Consider the following 16,152-nt stretch of genomic DNA (forward strand, 5'->3'; position numbering starts at 1 on the left):
TGGCTTGGAGTCTGAGTTAAAGAGGCTATGCAGATCTTTTGTATGGTCATTTGGGTTTTGGGGTTTTTTTTGTTAGATTGTCATTAGAAGCATTTGCTTTCTGGATGCTGCTGGGTTTGACCACAGTAGTAATTAGCTGAAGAGACTGTATTGACAAGAATAGTAGTGCTACCAAAATCCAGATAGTTTCATTTCATTGGCAGTTATTTCCACGGTGTAGATTTCTTTCAAGTATTATATTTCTGGATATTATATTTTCCAGATTGTCTTCTTTGTTTTTCCATGCCATCTCCATTGACTCAAAAGCCTGCAGAGAGCTGCTTAATAGAAAACACTCCTCAGAGAAGCAGCTGGGCCAGCCCCATTTCAAGCAGTGAAGGTGGGAGCGAAAGGGACCAAAATCCATATAAAGGCTGAAAGCAGGTTCCTCTTAGGCTGCTGACAGGGAAAACCAGACCTGTCCATCCCTGCAGAGGTGAGCTGCAGTTTTCCTTGGCCCCACAGTGTTGAGCTCCTGACATTTTCCTTTCTGCTGCCCCCACCACTGGTGGGTGACAGGAGGGTTTTGTGGCTGCACAAGCTTCTGTGCCATAACACATGCTGAGTTTGTTGTGATTCTCCCCCCCAAAAAATGAGGTACCATATGAAGACTGATCAGAAGACACTTCCTCTGTTTAATGGGGTTTTATAATAAATGGAATAATTGGAATTCAGGTTTCTCTGGAGATGATCTGTGAATACTTAAAGGGACTCAGAAACACACACTTGCTGGATTACCATGCCAGGGTGTACAGGAGCAGTAGGTGACTCCAACTGGGAATCCTCAAGAACAGGACACTGGTGGCAAGGTTAGATCACCAGTTGCCAGGGAGATACTTTCCCTGTATTTCACAGTCCAGAAAGCTACTGAATCCTTAAGCTAAAGACAAATTTTTAAATAAATTCTCTCTCTCTTGCTGCCACTTGTGTGGGGATCAGTACCCCTTCCTCTGGCCTAGTATGGTGTTTACTTCAAAACACATGTTTTACCACAATTCCAGCTCTGCTTGTTCCCTTTGGCTAGACTTGTCTGTTTGGATCTTCACCCAGCTCACTTGGCTTTTCTGCCTGCTAACGCACTATGCCTGCAGCATGTCACAAAATTTAAAACCTCCCCAAGATGCGTGCAGCTTCTCTTTCTGAACACGCTGTTTTCGAAGAAAAATGTCACAACAGTTGTCTTTATTTCCCACTGGAATTCTTCTTTTCCTGAACAGCTAGCTCTATTTATTCTTCTGGATGAAACTGTGACCATACTAGTACCATATATATTATTCATCACATTATTATTCAGGTCTTAATAGTCTGAGAGAGGCTGTTCTTTGAAGGATAGAGTTAAAATAAGGACACTGTTTTATACAGGGCAAATATAAGTCAGCCTTAACTGAGAGGTGACTGAAGCAGGTGTTAAAGTAGAATAGGTCTCATCTGCTGGCAAAGCCTCCAGAGTGAGTTTTTGTGAAAGCAGAGCCCCAAAGTAAAAAGTCATGGGCAACATTGAAACATATATGAAAAGAATTTATAAAGAATGTAATAGATGGATACCTGGTGCAAAAGGTCAAAAAAAGCCAGTATATCAAATATATATAGAAATGTACATACAAATATACATAAGGGCTTTTTTAAACACAAAGCTGGCAAGTTAATTAAAATAGAAACCCAAGCTGGGAAATAGAAGGTTAAATGGAGTTCAGTATTCATACTGATGGTATGTGTCCCTTCGGGACAGAATGCCATGCTGGAATTTGCAGCTGAGGAACACACAGGGTTATAGGAAAGCAGCAGAGGTGGCTCACAGGGATGGCAGCACCTCCTTAAGGCTCATCCATTGCAGGACTGTAACACAGAAGTTCTCTACAGATGAGGTTTGTTTCAAAGCTGCTAAAGAGTCACTGAGCCATTGCAAACCACAGCAAGATAATCTTCAACACCTTCATCAGTCAAAGGTGGATTAGTTTTACTGCTCTATTCACTGGCAAATGTGGCAGCTGCCTTACCACGGAAGCTTCAGGGAGTCCAAAATGGTCCATGAGTTAGAGAACAAAAGGTTATGATGGTGGCAAAGCTGCAGAATAAATCCATCAGTGATACACACAAACATTTCAAGAACTCCACTTGTAGCAACAACAGATGGGTCTCAGAGCCATACTTCTTTGGGTTTTAAGTAGCAATTTAAAGACTGGTAACCTAACAGAGGGAAAGCAAATCCTTATTTTGAATAGCAAACATTTACCTTGGCACGTGGCAAAAAAAAATACAATAGTTGCGGTTTCTCAAAGTCCTTTGACTAGTTAGGGTTAGGGAATACACTCAGTTAAATAGGATGTGAAAATGCATTTTATTTAATTCAGCACACAAGCCATGCTGGGGAACTCTGTACCAGGAACCCTGAACTCCTCTTCCTCTTTTTGCTGGGAAACCTATTCAGAAACCTTTGTGCTAGCAAAGATCAGCCCTCAGTTTTGTGGCAATACAAGAATCTGGTCTGACTGAGATTACCCCAGTGCACAGCACAGCTGGTAACTCATGTTCTTAGTTCTGCAGCTATTCATTCAAATTCCCATTTTCCTTGATGTCCTCTTCCATTTGATAATGTTTGCTATTACTTAACAGGTATCCTGGCATTCCGGGGATGTTAGGAGGCGAGAGGAATATGATTTTTTTTTTTTTTATTCTTGACTATTACACACTTTTTTTGGTCTCTTCTTGCTCCTGGTTTTCTTTCAAACATTTCTGTGTAGAAGGTGCAGGAGAATAAGATGCACAGTTTTGCCCAATAAACAAACTCAGAGCAGTTTCTCTTCCTCTTCTGGGAGGCAAGTAAAACCTATTGTGTTAAAAACCACGGGGCAGTGGCATATCAGCAAAGGCAACCGAGGCCATAGAAATCTGAGGAAAACCTTGCAAAAATGCCTTTCTTTGCTGGCTTTCCCTCTAACATGGAATTTTTTAATGGCAATATGGGTGCAAAATAAAACTGCTCCAAAGAAGGTGGCTTTTCCTATCTGCTTTTATCCTACTTCCACTGATTTGAGCAGTGACACGAAGTGCAAGCCAATTCCCCAGGGAATCATCACCCAGAGCCCTGGAGGATGTAGCTGGGCTTCATTAGCAGCCCCACCACTGGGGCTAGGTGACCCTGCTTTCTTTAAGGAGCCTTTGCAGCAACTCTGAAGATGCCTTGCCTTCCCCTGCTGTAGGAGGATAACAGTGTGTTCTTAGAGGTAAGTGGGTAAGTCTGTCTTTGCTTTTTTTTTTTTTTAATCTATTTTTAAGTAAAAGGAGAATGCTCAGACCTTCAGAGGCTTTGTATTTATGTTTTAATTCTGCCAGAGAGAGTTACTTGGTTTTGTATTGTGATACTGGTGTTTCAGCCAGTTGTTTGTGAGAGGTTAGTAAGTGTGGCACTATTAAAATACGTTTTTCCCTCTTTTTCTCTCTTTTTGTCTGAAAACTGTGAAAAAAGCCTGTTTCCTTGGATGAGGTCTCCTGAACCTGCTAATCTTGTGCATAAGACGTTTAACTTAAGCTATGAAGTCTTACTTCAGAGAGAAAAAAAAAAGAATTATTTTTTCTGTTCTCTGAGCAAACAGCGAATAAGTGCTTTGTATCCCAAATGTGTGTGGATAATATAATGGCAAAGCTGCTGAAAGGCTGATAGAGAGGAAAGAATTAATTGCTGTTTTTGAGGGTTTTATTTCTGTATTGACACACACTATGGCTGTGTCTTAATTCTGGGTTTGGATATTCATGTAGGGTAACATCTGCTAGAGGTAAGCAGTCACATGCTTAATTGTTTCCCTTGATTTGGGGAAATGTGTGTTTGTAGCAACAGGCAGCTAAAATTACTGTAAATTTCTGCTCCAGTGCCTTAGCTTAAATAAATGCTGACAGGATTATTAGGTATTAACCTTATAATGCATACCTTGCAAAGAGACCTGAATTCTCGTTTTAATTGTGTTAAAATCCTTTTTCTAAGTCTAGCAAGTGTGGTAGTGAAGAGCTCATCTGACTGTGTGAAATCTGGTTGTAAGGTGGGAGTGACACCACAAAGGGGACACAGTGTTGTAGCTTGCTTTGCTTCTAGAATGGAAGGTAAGAAATTATCCTGCTAATTCTCAAAGTATAGATTTTTTTGGTTAGGGGACAAAGATCAGAGAGTCTGGATTATAAAATTATATGATTCTGGTATTCAGGGGTTTAATGTAATTCCTAATTAGTACTGATTTTACCTGTACTGTTTCACACTCGGAATTGCATATTATTTCAGGTGAAAGAGGGGTAGAGAACTAAAACTGAGATATTTTGTGAAGTAAATTATTTTAGTCCCCCCCCCACTCTGCCTCCTGATTTCTTTAACTGTTAAGTAGGAATGAGTGTGTTGTTAATACTGACTTCCCTGTTCCCTGCCTTTTTGAGCCACTGTTTTTCAAATGTTGGATTTTCCTGTTGAGCTCCAGCAGCTGTTTCTGGCTGTGTAATTTAATCCTATATGTAGAAGAGAAGCTGAGCTTTTCACATCATTTCCATATTAAACTCTTTTCCCAGTAGCTCTGTGTTGGTGAGGAGAGCCTTTCTTTGGTTGTCTTGAGGTGCTCCATGGATTTCAGAGTCCCTTCAGAGTTTCAGTGAATCCGTGAAAGGCTACAGCAGCAATTGACACAATTCAGGGATGGTTTAGTCTTCTAAATAAGTGTTTAGACTGGTTTATAAACTTGTGGTATTAATCCTGTCAGGGAGACGAATTCTTACTTCATTTCATGTGTTTGATGGCTCCAAAGCCTGCTTTGGAAGAAGGCTTTTATAATTTCTCTGGAGTCCACATCAGTGGCTATAATAATCACAATCCTCAGCCAGCCTAGGCAGCCACTGCTGACACCAGGCTGTGGGGAACACCCTCCCTCCCCTCTTTTTAGGCCATTGCTTTTAAGGAGAACTGTTTATAAATGAAAGTTTAAGTGACCCAGTAGCACTGATAGGTTTTGTGAATGCAGCTAGTTATTACTTCACAGCACAATTTGTCTAACAAAAAAGGGACTTAGCTATCTCAAAATAGGCGCAAGTGAATAATGAATCAGCTGGCATCTGATCTTGCAGTCATTGTGTACTTTGGAAAGTCAACTGATTGACAATTAGATTTCTGCCCACTGAAAACAGTAGAGTTGAGGTACCCTTTGATGAACTGTGAGATAAATGTTTATTGCTCACTTTAGAAAGAGATCCTCTTTTCCTCTGAAGATTTCCCTTACTGATCCTATCTACAGCAAAGAAAACTGAAAAGGAGCAGGTGGAAGTGTTGTTACTCGAATATTTGCTGTTTATGGACATAAAATAGCATGGCTGTTAAAAAGGCTGTTACATCTCAAAGGCAGATAGCATGAGGGAGGGATGATGGTGGGAGAGTGTCGCAGGCAGTTAACTACAGTTCTTATTTTGCTCCTTAGTGGAATCAGGACTTACCTCCTGTGTCCTGGGAAATGAGTTAATTCTTTGAGAACACAAAGAATGGGATGAGGGATGAGGACCCCTGCTGAGCACAGGCAGAGCTCACAGAAGGCTGTGGGCACTCTTGATGTTTTTCCTCCCACGCACCCATGCCTGTGCCAGCTGCAGTCCTGCCCCATCATTATTACTGTGCTCGTTCTCCTCCATTTCCCATGGCACAACTGGGGAGCTGAATGTGGAATAAACACAAATACATTTACTTCAAGTTGCTTGGCATGGTGTTGTAATTAAAAGGTGGAGCCAACTCTCTCCATTTGTTCAACAGGGAGGCATTGTTCCTCCTCCTGGCTTTTGTTTTCCCAAGTACTGTCTCTTCATGGCCATTCTCTCACAGACCACAAGTTTTGTTTTTATTTGGTGGGGGTCTTTTTGTTAGAGTTTGACGCATTTAAGACTAATGGGCAGGTACACTGAGCTAATGCAGAGATTGTGCTGTTCTGGAGGGCTGGTCTGGCCTGTGCTGAGAGCAGAGCAGCTGCAGACCGCCTGCAGATGTGGGCCGGACGGACAGTTGCTCATGAGTGATTCCATTATGTTTCCTCAATCCCTCTTTGAGCCACATTGGGCAACTGCTCCCAACCTCTAATGGTTTCCTTATGTTCTCTCCCGCTCTCGTTCAAGCTGTGCAGCTGGCTGCTGGGGGGACAGCACGGTGACAAAGGCTGCTGCAGCACGCTTGGCAGGCAGATGCTGCCTGACAGGGCATGGACAATGCAGGGGCTCTGCTCCCTCTGTAATTGGTGGCTGCTGAGTGCTGGGTAATTGGGCTCATGCCCTTTCCAGAGCAGGCGAAACAGGCTAAAGGACATGGAGAAAAGGCTGCTTTGGTGGGAGCAGTAGGTTAAAGCAAGACACAACTGTTTCTGGATCCTGGGTAGTCATAGGTTCCCTGTTGGTACTGACAAAGGCCCTTTTCTCATTGTGTTTTGGAGCTGTTTGATCACTGTCCTCTGGCCATGCCCAAGAGACATCACAGCTGATTGTATAATAACTCAGTCTAGCGTCAGGACAGGCTTTGTAGGAGGCTCTGCCCGGAGCTTTTGATCAGCAGCTCCTAGTTCATGGAGCACAGGAGAAGTGGAGGAAGACTGGAAAATTATGAAATCTTTTTTACCAGAACCTGTGCTGCCTTTATTTCCAAGTGTGCAGGAATTGCTTCCGAGATCCTGGCTGTTCCTGAGCTCAGACTGTGCCCTAGTGCACAGCTTGTGATGCTGGCACCCACTCACCCTTCTCTAAGAGGTAAAACTTGACAAAACCACTACTTTTGTGCTGCACATGGCAGCCAAGCCTATGTCAGCATAATTAAATGAAACACCAAAATACCTCTGTCATTAAAGAATACAAATCTTTGACAAGAGCACTGAGGTAGGTCTGTCCAGAGCTCTTTCCTCAAAGAGTTTTTCAACTCAAACCTCAGGTTTTCTTTGAACAAAGCCTACATCAGACAAACCTCTTGCAACAGAGATGAGAGAGAAAAGACAGACTAGACATGGGGAAGGGTTTATAAACAAATCCCCTGCTGCTCACTTTGTCCCTGCTTCCAGTCTTGCTTTCAGTCAGCTCTGTGGCTTTCTGGGCTGAAGCAGACTGCAAGCTCACTGTGGTCCCTAGGGAACTTTTCCCATTGTCACTGGGGCTGGTTTTTGGCTTGTCCTGCTGCTCTCAGCTATCTCCTGAGCCTGAGCTGTGTGCCTGTGTCTCCTTGATGTTTGCTTCTCCACTCTTAAGCACACCCAGTAGCTCACACATGAAGATAACACATCTTCTCCCCTGTAGAGGGGCCCACTTGGCCCCCTTTAAAAGAACATGAAATACCAAGAGAAACAATTAAATTGGATACTCTGTCCTAGCCCCTAACCCAGATAGTTTTCTGGAAAAAGAAGATTTGTTGTGATAAATGTGTATCGTGCAATGTAAATATTTAGCTACTGTTAACTCATCTGTTAATGTTTCCTGCTGTCTTTTCAAAGTTGTTTGTGTGCTTCTTTGTATGATGGAAACATCATACAATACTGTTCTTTCCTCTCAAAATAAAAGCCATCTTTTTGAGTTCTCATATAATGAAGAAAAAAGAGCAGTTGCCCACACCTCCAGTTTGTGCAAGGTTAATAACTGGGTGATCTATTTCAATGTCTAGTATTTCAGCTGGAATTTGTGCTTTCAGGTCCTTAGTTGTTTTTTGGTTTTTTTTTTTTTTTTTTTTTTTTTTTTTTTTTTTTTTTTTTTTTTTGTTGTTGTTGTTGTTTTTTTTTCAGGGGCCTGGGCTGCTTATTTCTGCCAGTTCAGGAGATGTGCTTACAATAAAGAGTTTGGTTTAGTTTGGTTTAGTATTTGGTGTATTTTCTGCATGGAATGAATAATTCTCCCATTTTCTGCTGTTGTAGACCTGTGTGAATGCAAGTGCAGGGGCTTTGATTAGGAGGAAAGTTCTGATAGGTGGTGATCCAATGAGGAGTTTCTGGGAACTGTAACAAGCCTTCATCTGCTGAAGTAATGGATCTGTGCATAAATGAATATGGTTCCTTTTCCCCTGCTCCAGACTGAATCTTCCCAACAAGTTCAGAGAAGTGGCTATGGTGGAAACACCCCTCTGTAAATGAACCACCAGTGTAGTGAGAAGTTACACAAATCCATAACATCTTCCCAATCCCATGGCACCAGAACAGCAAGACACTTCACAGGACAGGGAAAAACAATGATACTGAAGAGGAGGAACGGACATGAAAGAAACAAACAATAATAACAAGAATAGAGGCACATTGTCATTAAATGAAAACATCTTAAACAATGACCTTTCTAACAAACCACAGAAATAGCAAACATGCAGCCTTTTTAATAACTGTTCCATAGCGGAGTTTTGCACACATACCCCCTGGAAGCTTAATGCAATCCAAATGTCTTTCCCTTGGACAAGGCCTGGGGGTAAATGCTCTTTGATGCCTGGAGGAACAAGTGAAAGCTTGTAGGTTAGTCGAACCTGCAAAAAACCCATGCCCTGACTATGCCTCTCTCAATTTCAATAGGATTTTTTTTTTAACATTTGATGTTTTCTTCATCTTTTTAATTGTTTTTATGGGAGGGAAGTGAGGGGAGAAGGGGAAGAAGATTTTTAGTAAATGTTTTGTCATAAAATGTATGCTTAGTGTCTACGATAAAAATAACTTGTGTGGAATTTTAGTTAGCACTGATGTTGGGCTGCTGCAGCCCTCAGCAGTGTCATACTGCATTTGAAATGGATAAATGTCTCCATTTATGTGATAATGGGGGTTTTGGATGAGTTGTCCTATTGGGCAAATACTACAAGTTGAAGGGATGAACAAAATACATATGGAATGATACCAAAATCAGTAGCTGCTCCTTCCTAGACCTCTCAAAACAGCAGATTTCTTATGAAGAAAGTATTCAGATTTTTTTTGGTGTATTGAAGCCTTTTAAATTTTCACTTCTTTCTAACAGCTTTCAATAGTGGGACCTATCATATCCAATAACCATCTGGCTCTTAAATCAGGGGTCATTATGTGACTTTAATCTCCCATAACAGTCAGTATCTATTAATAAATTTTCAAAAGCCAACTCAAGTGCATTAGAGATAAATTGTGTTCAACTAAACAGAGCTAAAATACATGTGATGGACAAATGTTCACCCATTTCTATTTAATGTTTTTAGATTGTTGTATCTTTTTCCTATGTCTTTTATCACAATTCAGTGTTAGGTTATTATAAATATTCTCCAACCCTCAGAATTTCATTAGGAGTAATGGTAATGCTCATAGCCTCCAAGTCTGTAGAGGTGAAACGAAGTAAAATTAAACTACTGCCAATCTTATTTTATGGTGTTTTACCGGAGTTAAAATGTGTTGTATATAACCCAATAACTCTTATTGCAGTTTGTAAACGAAATGGAAGTAATGCAGTGTCAAGAACTATTGCACAAATAAAGGAATTCAACCACTCCAAAGTGCCCAAAAATGGTTTCTCTATATTTAAAATGAGAAGGGAAATGCAGACTCTGCTTCTGTTTTCTGCTGGGGGCTGTGTGTGTACAGATTTGCCTATGGGAGGACCAGGTTGGTGATGGGTTCAAAAATTCACTGGTTAGAGAGGCAGGATCCTGGCAGAAACTGCACATTGAGTGCTCTGCATCCACTGCTTCCTCTCCTGCCAGTTCTCCCAGGGCTCCCTTGGTGCTGTAAGGATAACCTTGCTCAGGCATGCATCAGGCACAAGCATGTCAGCTGTGATGTATCCTGTAATCCATGCAGGTTTAATGCTTTTCATCCCCAGTGACACACCAGGGAAGTGTGCTAGGCTGCAGGTTGGGCACAGACACGTTGTACAGGGACTAACTGCGGCTGCTCTTGGAGTGCAGACAGGGCTTGTTCCAGACTTTCTGTGATGACTTATTACAGTTTGGGCAGACTTTCATATAATTTCCAAAAGGGCATGTTAATGTCTTGTACCTCTTGAAAGACACACTTTTAAATAAGATGCAGCTGCCCTGTACTTTCAGCCCGTTCCCTTGCTGCCTTATGAGAAAAGATGACTAACTCATTTACGGCAATCCTGAGCAGTAATAACTTCAAATTTATGGTGCACCCAGTGTCCAGATGCCTCAGGGTGCCTGACAGGCTATAACTTAAAACATAACTTTAAAAAAATCCCCGTGTGATTGGACACAATGGAGCCGAGGGAGGAACAGAAACCCCATTGTGTGACAAATAGAACGGCGTCCCACAAACAATCTCCAACCCAAACTGGCTGCAGCCCGGCCCAGGGGGGTGCCATTGTGCTCTCTGAGATGCCAGAGAGGAGCACTCACTGCAGCTCAGGGGAAGCAGGCTTGGCACAGGGAAAAGCAGAGCCAGCTGCAGCTTCAGTCCGAGGAGCTGTGGGTTTTGTTAACCAAGGGTGAATACTTCAGAAAGGAAGTGGCAGGCGTCTTACAGATGTCTTTTATAGCTATTGCTGTTCTTCAAAAAGCCTGCTTTTCAGAGTACACTTACACTCTTATTAATCTAATGATTGCTCTGTGCATATAGACACAAACATTCTTCCATTGGTCCTACTCTAATTTCAGATACTTACAGAACTCCCAGTGACTTTAATCTGCTCTCAAAATCAACTTCTGCCCCAAAGTGCAGGTGTATCAAGGGTTTGAATCAGCTGCTGCTCTTAGTGAACAGTGAAGGTAGCTGCTGACAGGGGGGACATGTGAAATCCTCTCCCCAGTTACTTCAGTCTTCAGACATCTCTGCTTTGTGAAGCTGAGTAGACCTGTAAAGTTTAAAGAGAAGTCTCTGTCTGAAAGAGGGAACTTATTTGAATAAGGCTATTGTTGCTTGTAAGCAAAGACACATTTCTAATTTTTGTCTTTATTTAGAAAACATAATAAGAATAAAGAAAAAATCATATTCCTGACTTTAATCCTCCTATTGCTTTCAAAACTGAGTAATTTCACTATGAAGTATTTTTCAGAACACAACCTTTGAAATAGCTATTGGTTTTCTTCATTTTTCCTTTATTGTTTGTTTTTCTAAGTACTGCATAAATAAATTTACAGTTGATCCTTGCAGACCTTGGCAATAATATCCAAAAATCATTTGAGCCAGAGTCATCATACTTGATGATTCTTATATTTTTTAGAGTCTAGTCTGACATATTGATGTTTGGTACAGAGCTGCTGAGTACCCCTGGTGTCAGATGGAATATAATGAGGATGAGAGTTTTTAAATGGAAGCATTCAACAGAAAAGCCTTTTTCAAACACTCATCCTGCACAGCTTAATGAGAACTTAATTCCTGACAAATGTTGGTGGTTTGAATTTTTTTTTTTTGGTTAGTTTTTGTTAGGCTCAGTTCATTCTAAACGTGCACGTGATGCCCCTGATTATGCAAGCCCTTAAGCTTTATAAAGCAGCTCATGCCCAAAAGTATTATTGAATCTGGTTCTGCTGAGGCCTTTAGGTAGAAAACTCTCAGATTTGTTTAAAATTTTAATATTCAGAACAGAATGTGTACTTATACTAATATTTGTCCTTCTCAGAACAGAACATGTATTTGGATGGAGTGGAGCAAAGACCCACAGAGCAATTTAAGTGTCCGTCCTTTATGCCTGTGTTAAAGTAGTTAGAATTTCCTGTTCTTCCAGGTGAATTTCTTACAGCACTGGGAAGGAAGTATTTTCTGGGGGAAAATGTTGTTAACTGAGAAAGTGACTTCAGGGGAGGGCAGACAGGCAGGAGAGTGAGAACCAAGGGAAGCATTAAGGTGTGCTCAGCATAGCTGTTGCCCATTCTTAAGTCAGTAGCTCTCACTTTGGTGTGTACTATTCCCTCTTAGGACATGGATGTCAAATTACATGGTGTGTTGATTTCAGCTGTTCTAAAGATAACTAAGACCAGCAAAGAAAAATAAATCCAAAAGCATTACAAACAATATCCCAGTTCCCAGATCCCTAGTGTCAGTAGGAATTCCCCTTGCATTTCAAATCTACTGTGTCCAGCCCTAATGGTTTGGGCTTTTGTAGGCCTTAAAGCAAACTGTTCTCTTCTGGGACCAGGTTTCCTGAGCCAGCAAATTAAGTTGCTCCAGCTCACAGTGCAGCAATAAATGAGCAGATCTGTAGTGTGGAGAACTGGGGGATTTAGGCCCTCCACTGGTGGGTCAGGCACAGCAGAATACTGAAAGATAAGAAGGTAGTGGACACTCACCCTGTTGAAAAGAGAGTGACTCAAATGCTGTTCTTCTGAGAATGGGAAGAAGACAGTGAGGCCAAAGGGCATAAAAATTATGTGACAGATGACCCGAGACAAGTCTCTGAGCAAAGGATGGCACAGATTCTGAAAATGTGTGCTGAGAATGACAAAATGAATTTTCCATAGCTGGCAGTTCTAAGAAATACCTTCTGTGTGTATGTAGCCATTCTCCAAGGATTTAAAAACCTTCTGTCAAGCAGCATAATGATACTTCACGTAGTGGAGATTGATGGAGAAGTGAAAATAGGAATATCCAACAGCACCTGGCAGACATGAAAGGCAGAGGTCAGTCTTGAGAGATGTCATCCATCTGCTAAAATAATATCAGCAAACCACTGTGAGTTCGTAGTAGTCAGCTGTCTTCCTGCTGCAGGAAAACCTAACGTGGTGTTCCAGCTCCATGTCCTGTTGAGGAATGGTGGAAAAATACTTCACAGCATTAAAGCTCTTTCAAGGTTTTAGAAAGAACTTGTTATATGGTTGGACTGCCAAACAGGACGAGTTAAATGACTGGCACAGAGCAGGTACTGAAAGGGAGCCTAATTCCCATGTGTTTTCAGCAATAAAAATAGAGAGCACAGCATGGGAATTAGCTTGGTGATGAACCTTGTGTTCCATGAAGATCCCTCTCATGATTAGGTAGCAAGCAGAAGAGGAAGCAGGCAAGTTTAAAGCTTATTGCTCCCAGAAGGAGAAGAGGATCAGCTCCAGAGCAGGCTATAATAGGAATTGGGAAGGTATAACCTTTATGCACCAGGGCATGTATGGGAATGGTTAGGGCTGAAGGAAGTAGCTCACCAGGGAGAGGCTGGATCTGGGAAGTCACTTTCCATTAATGAAGGGAAGGCTGAGTCAATCGTAAAGGGGCTGACAGGAAAAACAGGGCGGGGGGTGACATTAATTAGGGAAGTCACTCTCAAGCTGAAATAAGATATTCCTGAGCTGAGGAAGCCACTTCTGGGATGTGTAAGGATGTGGCCCAGTTCATGTGCTACTGCATAAAGTGTTTCTGTCACTTGCTCTCTCTGAAGAAATTAATGGAAATGGTTTACACCAAAGGTTTTAAAATAAGTATTTTTTAACCTTTCTCTACTTGCTTTTTAGATTTCTTTCCTATATCACTCATGTGAAGTTTTCATGTGAGATAGCAAAAAAAAAATCTACTACAGTCCCATTATATTGTGCTCCTTTTAGGTTCAGCACTATGAAACCTGAATTACTAGCTTAATCTCCTACTTACTCAAAATTTTGTCTCTCTTTTTTTTTTTTTTTTTTTTTAACCCTAGTTTTGAAACCTTTCAAACAGCTGAAGTGGACAGTTAATATGCCATCAGCTGGAGAATGTAAATACAAATGCATGTCTGAATTTTAGTATATTCAAAGGGGAAGGAGAAAAATTTTAATTCCAAAATCCTGGAAGCAACTCCAAGGACTTCAAATATCTGAGAGAGATATTGTGACAGCAACTACTCTGTGCCTGTAAACAAAGAATGAGACAAGTTTAAAACTAATCCTATAATTTACAGCTTTTCATGACCTTGAATATCACAACACAAGGATTCTGTATTAGTTTACAGAAAGCCCAAAAAGGCCACAGTGCATTGATTAGAAGAGAGATTTTGGTAGGGAAATAATTTGTTTGTTGCAATGTTTGCTGAATTCAAAAAGCTTCAAAAGAATCACTGTAGGAAAAAGAAAACCAACCCACCACAGGAAAAAAAAAAAAAAAAAAGGCAATCCTTAAAAATAGCTCTGAAAGGAATTTTGCTCAGCAAATCAAAGTGCATTAGGGAAAGAACAACTTAAGCTTTTCAGAGCACCAAAAAACACAGACAAAACAAACACTGTTAGAATGGAAAAGACCCCGAGACACTGAGTAGATGGGACTTTTTGTCATATTTTAAACAGGCATATTTAATTGTTTCAGAAAGTAGATTGTTTTACATGAAAGAGATTGAGTTTTGAGTGGGTAGCTTGACATACGGTTTAAGTTGACTCCATGTCAACACAATTTGTTCCAGGTACTTCAGAGCCCCTGTGCCTGGTGATTACTGGTGGCAAGGGTGCCATTGTCCCCAAAGCAGGGCAGGCTCTAAAGGTGTACACAGCTCTTACCAAGCTCAGGTAGTTTTGTTTGTTTTTTTTTCAAGTGGAACTCTGTACAACTGAGGAAAGGGAAGAAAACCCCAGTCCTGAGAGTTCTTCATGCTACTTCTCTTCCCATCTTTCACTCAGACTCTGCCATGAGGCAAGCTGGAACCTTTCCCTCCTGAAAACTTTCAGTGCAAAATGTGTCAGTGCAAACCCCATTTCCATGCCGGTCCAGGCACTGCCGTGGGGAAGGTCTGGGAAGTCATAACGAAAAAAGAACAACGGTCCCAAATGAAGTTCAGGACTTTGTACCTAGGCAGAGAAAGGGGCTTGGCAAATTCCAGGGAAATGCCTGCCTGAAACCTTTGCATTCCTGGTCAAAACTAGGCGTTATTTGCACACCTGAAACGTGCAGGTACACATGAGCTAGGAAGGAACGGTCTGACAATACTGTGCATGTCCTGCACGTGAGGTACAATCCAGATAAGACAAAGATTTGCTTTAAAAGAGCTGCTCCTGATCACACCAGGTTAAGAGGAAGTGGATGGAGTTGGAGAGGAGATCCATAGATTCAGGAAGGAAGTTTTCAAAACTTACCTGCAAGCTTGGTTAAACTGCAGCGCAGAAGTGTTTTGTGGACCAGTTCAAACTGGGAAGGAGGAGCAATTATCATGAATAACACCGTGTCTCAGGGTGTCAGCTGCCAGAATCTAATTCTGGCAGTGCTAGGGATGCTGCAAAAGTTAATATTTTAATACTGCTCCATGCAAGGAACTCTTAAAAAGGATGAAAAAGCCATTAGCCTCAGATTTCAGTCCAAGTGCCTGCAGAGCAGGCGGACGGAGGAAAGAAATGTCAAGTCCCTGAAAAGTTTTAGAGATGATACTACACCATCTAAACAAGGGATTAGCAGTGAAAAGCCACCCTTTTTTCTCGGAGAACACACTTTCCTTCTAGGCTGCTGGACACTTCAGGGGCTGGCATGTTTACTTCTGGCATCTTGAGGAGCATTTGGGTCTTAGATCCTTTTGTTTGTTAGAATGTGACATATTAAGTATGACACTTAATTAGCTGTTCCTCGAGTGGAGGGCCTAACATACCGTGCCTCTGCTATGGTGTTTCAACAACAAGTACCATAACTCCAGATAAAAACTCGTGCAATTATTTTGTCACCACAGGTGGATTCCTGCTATGGAATTTCATGTGGGACACAGCAGCTTTCATCACTACGTAAGAGCCTCCATCTGAAAAATACCTTGTTCCTTTTCCAAGGAAGTTATGTACATGAATTTTGACAGTGTAAGGCTTTAAATCTGAAGGCTGCTGGATTCCCTTATGTTTCTCCTCAGCGTTCTGTACAGAGCAACACAGAAACAGAGGGTCAACATGTTCGGTTTCTTTGTGCTGCACTGCAAGTGAGTCACAGCTGTAAGGTTAATGGCTGATTAAATGGAAAAAAATGGTATTTTGCTACAGGTGGACAGGCAGTTGTGAACTTGGGATCAATGGCACACCACCAATACACCATGAAAGGAAAGACTGGTGACAGTTTTGTCCGGTGCTACAGCATTTTTTTTTCCTCATTTGCTTAAACAGAATAAGACACAGGTAATGGCATTCCATATTGGAATAATAATAACGTGGCTGAAATTTAGAAAGTAAAACAGTTGTTCTTCTGCAATGAAAGAGCTTAAAACAAAGACACAAATGCATTCGAATTGTGCTGTAATACTACCTTTAACTTCACATAGAAGAAATCC

Source organism: Motacilla alba, chromosome 4, assembly GCF_015832195.1.
Source record: "Motacilla alba alba isolate MOTALB_02 chromosome 4, Motacilla_alba_V1.0_pri, whole genome shotgun sequence".
Taxonomy (NCBI): domain Eukaryota; kingdom Metazoa; phylum Chordata; class Aves; order Passeriformes; family Motacillidae; genus Motacilla; species Motacilla alba.